Consider the following 10,300-nt stretch of genomic DNA (forward strand, 5'->3'; position numbering starts at 1 on the left):
TGGACAAGAGTATTTTGGTGTGTTCTTTGATGTGGCGACTCAATTGAGTTCAATAGACAGTGTAGTGGAGGGACACACAAAGCCCACTGTGGAGTTGTGATGTGTGTGTGCCAGGTGTGGCAACAACTCAGCAAGGGAAAGTGAGTGAAAAGAACATGCTGGAGTGGTCATGGACCACCCAGATCAAATACAGCCAGGGTGGGTGGATGGACCTCATGGTGCAAAAAGAGAGCCAGGGCACACGGCCCCATGCTGGAGCTGCTCCCTCGGAGTGAGACCTTGCAGGACTGGTAGCAACAGATCCATTTTTAATATTTACCGCAACACATAGGCAGCATGCAAAATACAAAGTAAAGAACCAATAATTAAAGCACAAATGAAAAATCCCAAGTAAGGCAACTCCCCAATCAGAAAAATAGCCCCAAAAGAGGTCAATCAAAACTGTAATACTCAACAGTTAGCTTTTAAAAATTAATAAAAAAAATTCAAGATAAACACAAAGTAAGGCACTTCAGGACAGCTACACCACCACTACACAGATCCATAAAGAAATTCCATACACAGAGAAAGAAGAGAAACCATCTAATTCACAAAAACACAAGAAAGAACACTTTGTTGAGGGGATTAGATAAAAAAAGGAGTGCTTAATAGAAATTCATTGCATCCGACACTGTAACCCACCAAATACTGATAAGGAAGAAAGTAAATAATAATAATAATCCAACCAACCAGAAAAAATTATAACCAACAAAACCACAGGAAATAGCAAACTTTTATCAATATTAATGTTAAAGACAAACAACCCCTGCTTTCCGTTTTAAAGAAGCAGATCACTTGGGTAGGTTAAGAAATATGACTCATCCATACGTTGTCTCCAATAAACACACTGTACTGACAAAGACACACATAGATCAACACCCCAAGGACAGGTATCAACCTATAAAACAAATGTGAACAAAGACACACGCAGATCAACACCCAAGGACAGGTATCAACCTATAAAACAAATGTGAACAAAGACACACGTAGATCAACACCCAAGGACAGGTATCAACCTATAAAACAAATGTGAACAAAAAGCAAGCTGGTTCAACATTCTGATGCCAGATGAAGGAGATTTCAAACCAAAACTAGTAAGAAGAAAATAAACCAGGGTACTATATATTCACAAAGTGAAAAATGAAAAACACCAAGAGCTTATAAAAATTATAAATATTTATGTGTCAAATATTGGGACCGCTAATTGATTATAATAAACACTAGAAGGTGAGACAATTCAGATGTATCTTGCAATAATGGTAATGACAGAATAATGGCATTGGTGGTAGAAGATGTCAATCCCTCTTCTTGTCTTTAGCTAGGTTTTACAAACTAAAACAAACAAGAACAACAACAAAACCCAAAGAACAAACAACAACAAACTCAAAGAAACTTCACAGCAAAATTGTGCCATAAACCATCTGAGTTTAGCAGCTATTTCTAGAGCACTGCAGTTAACAGATATGAAAGACATCTTCTTCTAAGGCCCATGGGAATCTCTAATATTTATCTCATGATGGGCCACAAAGCAAGCCTGAACCAATACAAAAGAATCAAAATTATCTTACCAAATCATAATGCACTAAAACTAGAAGTCAATAGCAAGGAAGACCATAGAACCTACACAAGTATGTGTAATTGGATAATATGTGTTTGAATGAAGAGTAGTTTACTAAGGAAATAAGAAAAAAAAATTGAATATACCTAAGAGCATATAACAACAAAGAAGCAACTAATTAGAACTTAGAATACAGCTAGAGCAGTTCTCAAAGTTTATAGCTGCAATTTCTTAAACTCAAATAACCTAATGATGCACTTCTGGGTCTTAGAAAACCAATAATAAACCCAAACCAAATACAATAGGAAGCAAAAAATTATAAAGAGAATGGCAGAAATTCATGAAATTAAGACTAAAAAATACAGGAAAAAAAAGACTTTTTAATTTGGAAAAATAAATTGACAAATCCAACTAAACTAACCAAAAGGCAGGAGGAAGACTTAGTGAATAAAATTTGAGGTGGAGAGAGAGAAAGAGAGAGAGAGAGAGAGAGAGAGAGAGAGAGAGAGAGAGAGAGAGAGAGAGAGAGACGAGATGTACAACAACAGATCCCAATGAAGCTCAAAGAGTTTTTAAGAAACATTTTTAAAAATTTACCTCTGGGGGCTGGAGAGATGGCTCAGCGGTTAAGAGCACCGACTGCTCTCCCAGAGGTCCTGAGTTCAATTCCCAGCAACCACATGGTGGCTCACAACCATCTGTAATGGGATCTGATGCCCTCTTCTGGAGTGTCTGAAGACAGCTAAAGTGTACTTATATGTAATAAATAAATCTTTAAAAAAAATTTACCTCTGAATACTCAATAAAAAAATTCACAGACCTTATGAAGCTCAAAAAGAAGAAAAGCCAAAATGTGGAAACCTTAGTTCTTCTTAGAAGGGAGAACAAAACACTCATGGGAGGAGGTACAGGATCGGGTGGAAGAGCTGTGATTGAAGAGGGGACCGTTCAGGGGCTGCCTCACTTGAGGATCTACCCTATGTGCAGCCACCTGGCCCAAGCAGTATAGCTGATGCTGGGAGGTGCTTGCTGGCAGGAACCAGATAGGGGTGCCTCCTCGGGAGCTCTGCCAGAGTCATGCAGCTGAGCATGTTTGCAGCTAACCATCAGACTGAGCACCGGGACCCCAGTGAGGGTGCTGGGGGGATGAAGGAGCTGAAGGGGGTTGCGGCCTCATGAGAAGAACAACATTGTCAACCAACCAAATCCTCCACAGCTCCCATGGACTAGATCACCAACTATTGAACACGCATTGAGAGGCCCGTGGCTCTAGTTCCATATGCAGCAGAGAATAGCAGTGTCTGGCATCAGTGTGAGAAGAGCCCTTTGGTCCAGGCAGGGCACATTTTCCCAATGTAGGGGAAGCCAAGGCACTGAGGTGGAGAGGGTGGTTGGGAGCTAGTGCACCTTTGTGAAGACAAGTAGAGGGGGAGGGGGAGGGAAACAGAGTGGGGGAAGGGAATAACATTTCAAATGTAAATACAGAGAGTATCTAATAAAAATTAAAGATATCTGTAAAGACAAAAGAAAAAATTTACATTTTTAAAGACTGAAAAATAAATAATATAATCACTGTACATAGATCCATAGCAAGAAATTACTAAGTAGTAATTAAAAGTCTCTGTACAAAGAAAAGCCCAAGATATAAAAATTCACTGTTGAATTCCACCAAACCTAAAAAAAGCTGTATTTGCATGTGCATGTAAGTGCTGAAAAGAACACAGGCATCAGAGTTCCCTAGAGCTGGAATCATAGGCAGTTGTGACTTGCATGCTGGGTCCTCTGCAAAAGCAATATGTGCTCTTGACTACCAAAACGTCTCTCCAGCCTCCTACCGAACTTTCAAAGATGTCTTAACAACATTACTTCTCAGACTGGTAACAAAGAAATAAAAGAAATACTGCCGACCTCATTCTGTGATGCTAGTGTTACCCTGATTCCAAACCAGACATAGACTAACAAAAATAAAACTAAAGACCATTAATATCAACAAAACATTTGTAAACCAATTCAATAATCAATTAAAAGGATTATATACTGTGACCAAATTGGGTTAGTCATAGGGATGCAAGGATGGTTCAATAGATACAAATCAGTAAATGTAACGCAACACATGATGGATTTAAAGAAAAAAAATCACACAGTCACTTCAACAGATGCAGAAAATGGTCTTCGGCAAAATTAACAACCTCGTAACAGAGGTCTTAAGGAAACTTAGGATATAAGCAATGTTTCTCAATGTATTGCACAGCAAACCTACAGCCAACATGACCTAAGTGGAGGACACAGCATTTCCTCTAAGATCTGGAATAAAAAGGCTGTCTACAATTTCCACTTCTATTTAATGTACTGCTCAAAATCTTGACTTTGTGTAGACACAGCTACATTTAGTAGACTCTAAAACTTCAGCAGAAAATTCTTAGAACCGATGAACACTTTCATCGAGGCAGCAAGACACAAAATCAATGTATAAAAACATGTAACCTTTCAATCTGCCAGTAACAAATCTGCTAAGGAAGAAATCAGGATGAAAAAAAATCTCAATAATAGTAGCTTAACCTCACCTCCTTCACCTAGGAGGTGAAAGACCTCTACAATGAAAACTTTAAATACCAAGGAAAGAAAGTGGAGAGGACACCAGAGATGGAAAGAGTCTACGTGCGGCCATTCGTCAGCAAGCAATCTATGGATTCAATACAGTCCCCATCAAAATTTCAAAGACATCATTCACCAAGCTAGGAAAATCATCTTCAAAGTCATAGGGAAACACAAAAGCCCCGCCCCCCCATAGCTAAAGTAACCCCAAGAGGCAAGAACAGTGCAGGAGGAATTAGAAGCCTTGGTCTCAATTCTACAGCACTATGGGGAGCGTGGGGGCTACAGAGACAGACTCCTGCTATACAGTGGCTTGTTTATCATGCTCTAGATTTTAGAGCCTAGGGCGTGGGCTAGAACACACTTTCTGTAGATGGCTATGCAATAAATACGCTATACTCTGTAGGCCATGTTGTCATTTGTCACAATGATTTTCCCAAAGCATGAAAGCAATGACAGACAATGAGCCCTAAGGTCAGGCATCCTCCCTAGGGACAAAAGACCTCCCTGGATCTTTGCTTCTGGCAAAGGATGGGAGTGTAGGTGGCCCTATGGGAGATTAAGGTGGTGAGTGTGGGGGCGGGGTGGGACTTAGGTGTACATCTCAATGTTTAGAACTCAGTTCCTGACCCTCACCCCAAGTCCAGGATGAGAGGTACAGTACAGCCTAGCTGTGTGCCCAAAAGGAAAATGGAAGAAAATAAAGTCTGGTAAGTCCATAGTTTTGTCTTTGTCTCAGGTGGCTTGTCCACTTGAATCCTACCACACACAGAACACATCTAAATCTTCCCGCAGTGGAGCCCACCTGAATTCCAAGTGGCCTTTGAATCCTCAAGGTCTAGTATGTCCTGGTGGTGGAAGTTCCCTCCATCATGGCTGCAAAAAGACAAACTATTTGTCCCCTTTCCTCTCAAACCCCTGAGGGGACTGTGGAGTAGGGATAGTCTATCCAGTGAAATGTCTGTTAGGAAGCAACAGAGCTTCAAAACTACAGAGGATGGGAAACAGAGAGTGTTGTTTGAGACCACAGTATTTATTCAGTCTACAGACTAACAGACAAGCAGCATGAAGCAGGGAGGATGCTCTAATTATAGGAACTCTAGGCCCACGCGGCAAAAGTAGGAGTTTCTTATACCTTATACTTCTGAAGGATAGGGGTTGGCTTCACAGCAGGAGCCTCTCGGATTCCAAACAGGAGGCAGGGAAGGGGGTGGGGAGCAGGATGTGTGGCCACCAATACCCTCCTTTGATGTAAACTCTTCGCCAAGTGAGAGATCAAGCAACTGGGGGGCACAGACAAAGTCTCAGTAGGGCGCTCATCCGTATCTGTGTGAGGGAAGAAAGGCTTTGTGCAGGTTGAGGCAGGAGAGGCTGGGTTTTAACTTTACATCCTTAGGAAAAGATAAGACTAGAGACTCAAAGGAGATGCTGATCATGGTTTAACCACCCCTGACACCCCAAGGATACTCTCAGGCCACATCACGCCCCTTAACCCTGTTTTTCTGATCTTTGCCTCTGGGAAACCTTCCGTCCATCATCTCCCTTGGCTATATCTACAGCAGAAAATAGGGACTCTCTCTCTCTCTCTCTCTCTCTCTCCCTCTCTCTCTCTCTCTCTCTCTCTCTCTCTCCCTCTCCCTCTCTCCCTCTCCCTCTCCCTCTCTCTCTCTCTCTCTCTCTCTCTCTCTCTCTCTCTCTCTCTCTCTCTCTCTCTCTCACACACACACACACACACACACACACACACACCATCCCCTAGAGGCTCTCCTAGATTTATGAAATACTTTCTGCCAAATTGTGTGCTCAAAGGCCAACTTGGACAGCATTTAGTAGCATTTAGGGTGGACCTCAGTGGCAAAATTTTCCAAAAATTTAAAAAGCTTCTAGTCAGTTCTTCGAATGGTAACCACGGTGAAATTCTTGACCTCAAGAAAATTGCTTGCCTGCTTGTTTTGGGGTTTTGTGATCACTTAAGAACTCACAGCTATAACCAAGCTTGACACTGTTTAGGGTCACCTAAGACACAAACCTCTGGGAGTGCCTGCTGAGGTTTTCAGACAGGTTTAATTGCAGCAGGAAGAGTCTCTGAAACTTGGGTTTACATTATTCTACACAGTGTCATAGACCCATGAGAAGGCAGCAGCCCAGGGTCACTACTCATCTGTCAAAGCTTCCTAGACTTGGCAGCGAGGTCTTGGGACCCAGATATATTGTATCCCCTCAAACCAAGAGTAAGTCCTTTCTTCTTTAAGTCAGGTATTTTGTTCTAGCACTGAGAAAACAAAAGCATGCTGGGTTTCTTCTGATGTAATGGCTCCCCTACAGTGCAGCATCTCTGAGCTCACTGACCTCTGTCTCCATCAACTAAAAAAAACCCAGTCATGGGGTTGCATCTAACCACTAAGGAGCCTGGGAGATAGACCAGCTCTGTCATATGCCAGAATTTTAAAATCATGGTGAATGTACTGGCTGGTTTTGTGTCAACTTGACACAAGCTGGAGTTATCACAGAGAAAGGAGCCTCAGTTGAGGAAATGCCTCTATGAGATCCAGCTGTAAGGCATTTTCTCAACTAGTGATCAAGGGGGAACCAGCCCATTGTGGGTGGAGCCATCCCTGGGCTGGTAGACCTGGGTTCTATAAGAAAAGCTGAGCAAGCCAGGAGAAGCCAGCCAGTAAGTAACATCCCTCCATGGCCTCTGCATCAGCTCCTGCTTCCTGACCTGCTTGGGTTCCAGTCCTGACTTCCTTTGGTGATAAACAGTGATGTGGAAATGTGAGCTGAATAAACCCTTTCCTCCCCAACTTGCTTCTTGGTCATGATGTTTGTGCAGAAATAGAAACCCTGACTAAGACAGTGAATGACCAGGGTTCTCTCTGAATCCTTTTTCACCTGGGACATTTTCTACAGATTGTATGTTACAGGATTGCTCAGCCTTTTAGTTCCCATGTTCTGATCAGAAGAATAAAAGAAGCCAAGAGCCACAGTAGGAATCAGACATAGTAAGCGCAGACCCAGCAAACTCCAGAGGGCAAACAGAGAAGCCTGTGAATTAAAGGCCTTCAGTGACAGCTGACATGGGGACAGCTGTACAAAGGCTTGCTCTGTGTTAAATGGCTTCAATCTGTGAACATGGTCCAGGGATCTTAACACCATGAGCTGAAAAATAGTTGAAACTTTATTCTCTGGATAAAGAAAGCTAAGGAACTAGATTTAGCTATGGTTTAGTAGAGTTCAGCCTTAGAAGGGTGGTTATTTATAGCCACACATTTCTGCGTCTCTGAATAATACCTTTTATTTTTATGGTTTATATTTTGCATGTTAGAATCCTTTATTTTTAGAAACTGTAGTGTGAGCCTTCTATGCTCTTTTTACTTGGCAACCCCTCATCTGCTGACCTCACTCGATAATGAGCCCACCTGTACGGTAACCCACCCTCTGTCCCTGCAACAAACACTGAAGACAACAGCCTTAGTAGGAGAGGAAGTTCACGTGGACTCATAATTTTGGAGGGCTTGACCCCATTTTTGGCTGACCTGTCAGTCGTGGACCTGTTGAGGGTGGAAGAAACTTGTACTCTGGCAAAGTTGATGACCTCATGGCCTAGGGGAGAATAATCCTCTTCAGGTTAAGCCCTGAGGAAAACATCTCCCAGTGCGTTCCCCTTCCAGCTCCCGCAGCTTCCTAATAGCATCAAGCTGGTGTCTGTGCCCTTAACATGTGGGCCTTAGGGACCATTTAAGAGCCAAACTAGGATATCATCTAATCAATAAATATTTGGGAAAGTGCTATTAAGCATCCATTGCTCACTGTGCTACAGTGGTTAAACAGTAAATATAGTCCTTAGTTTCATAAAACTCTGACATCCCTTAGGTAAGAACGACATCACTCAAGTCCTGGAAGTGTAACAATTCTTTGTTCCTAGTAGTACAAAGTTTTAAAATAGGGGATTATAGGGTTGGGCTTCATGGTCTTTACCTGTAACTCTGAACTACAGGAGACTAAGGTGGGAGAGCTTCTGGGGTTCAAAGCCAACCTAGTTAAGGTATGAAGCTTTCGTCATAATAAACAAACAAAATTAAGACATCATCACCACCACCATCATCAATAGCAAACACACGGAGTATGAGATTTTGGTTATAATATTGCCTAATCATGATATACAAATTTTTTAGAGTACTTCATAAAAGTCTAACCTTTCAAGTGTCCAGAACAGCTTTCTAGGTAAAAGCCCCATTGCTTCGAGTTTAAAAAATGCTTTATTTATTTGTAAATGAGAAATCATGAAATACTAAAAAGGCCTGAGTTTTTTAGAGGTGGACACTCCGACCAGGTCCTCTTGATTTCTTTGTTTAGCAAGCCTCTCTTTAGCCTTGTGTCATAGCTCTATAGGACGCTGCCATTTGGATGACCTTAATTTATTTAGTCCTGGTCCTCGTTCTTACTGCTTATGTGACAATTTTCTTAAAAACCTGGGTGGGTGAAAACCACACATATTCTACTCAGTACAGTGTGGTGAGGAGCTCCGAGGTCTACAGTGGGTCTCACTGGGCTAAAGTCAGAATGACAAAGGCTACTTTTATGTCTCAGAGTTCTAGGGAAATGTTTCTAGCTGGCCAGTTTTAGCATCTTCATCTTCCCACACGTGACTCTTTTCTACTTCAAGACAGTTTTAAAATGCCGCTCTCTCAGGAATGAGTTACAGGACTCACAGCAAGCACCTTTTTTCTGCTGAGAATTTTTTCCAGGTGAAAGCCTGTAATCTACTTTTAATTTTTAATTGTGGGTGCATGGGTATTTGGTCATGTGTACAGGTACCAAGAAGTCCAGGCATGTAGGGTCCCTCTGTGGAAGGAGTTTCGGGTGCTCACCGGTCTGTCGCCATGCCCTGTAAACAACCCTAACAAACCCACACAAAAAACCCCAAACGATGATAATAGAAGAGGAGGGGAAGGGAGGGAGAAGGGGGTCAATGAAAGTGGAAGGGGCACAAAGTGATGGGTGCCAGTGTGACCACGCTCTATGTATGTATAAGTGTCATGCTTACACACAACTATACCCACCGTTATGCAGAGCTGACACATGCTCCTTCATGCTTAGACCGTGCACTCCTGAGTTCTTTTACTGGAGAACACCATGGAGGAGGAAACCTCACCTGTCATATTCTGACACTGTGACTAATTATTAAAAAGCCTTCTGAGTGCCGAGTCCGTGTAGAATACTTTTTTACACCCTGCTGTCTCCGCGGCCTATGTTTTATAGATGACTTTTGCATTGGTGCCTTAAGTGTGCTTAGCCTGTTTGTCTTTATTTTATCTTTGTTGGATTTTAAAATAATTTTATGTTAATTTAAAAAAGTCACATAATGTTTTTTTTTCTTGTTCTGGAACAGTTTAAGTACATTGAAATTGCATCTTGTTAAAATTTGACGGCATTCTCCTACGACATCACCTTGGCCTGCTGTGATCCCCTGTGGTCCACCTGCCAATTCTGCTTTACTGGAAGTTTCTGTGCCTCAGAATGCTATTATTGATGATGCTTTGGTACCTGCCATCATGGTGTCCCCTCATGGTGTCCCCTCCGCTCCTCCATTCACGGCCCCTCTGTTCAGGTCAGAGCTGCCCTGGACCCAACACTGACTTTCTTTCATTTCATCACTGAGTTTTTGCCTCCCAGATTTCTGAACCATGTCTTTTAGGTGTGTCTTGTATCTCTCGATTCAGCGAGTATTTCTTAGGAGACACACACTGTTCTCAGGTCTGTGCAGACTTTAATCTGCCGTCATCCCAAGGTTTCGGTGACACTTAGCTCATTCCCAGCTTAAGCGTGAGGATTTCTTATAAAAGAATGGGTTTAAGCTGCCCTTTCTGATGTGTGACAGCAACTTAGTGTCATTCACTATTTTATCATTCCTTCTGCTTTATTGCTTTACAGACTTTACAGCTGGATTTTTTAAAAGCATTGTTCGTACTGTTTCTGCCTTCTTCCTGCCTCTGCTTTACTGGTTACATTTCTATGCCGTAACTTATAATAAAGATATATGGATGTTTGCTTTGATAGTGGTGACTATAACCTGGGCTACAAAATGAGGCCGTGCCCAAATAATAA

Source organism: Micromys minutus (assembly GCF_963924665.1).
Source record: "Micromys minutus genome assembly, chromosome: 24".
Taxonomy (NCBI): Eukaryota; Metazoa; Chordata; class Mammalia; order Rodentia; family Muridae; genus Micromys; species Micromys minutus.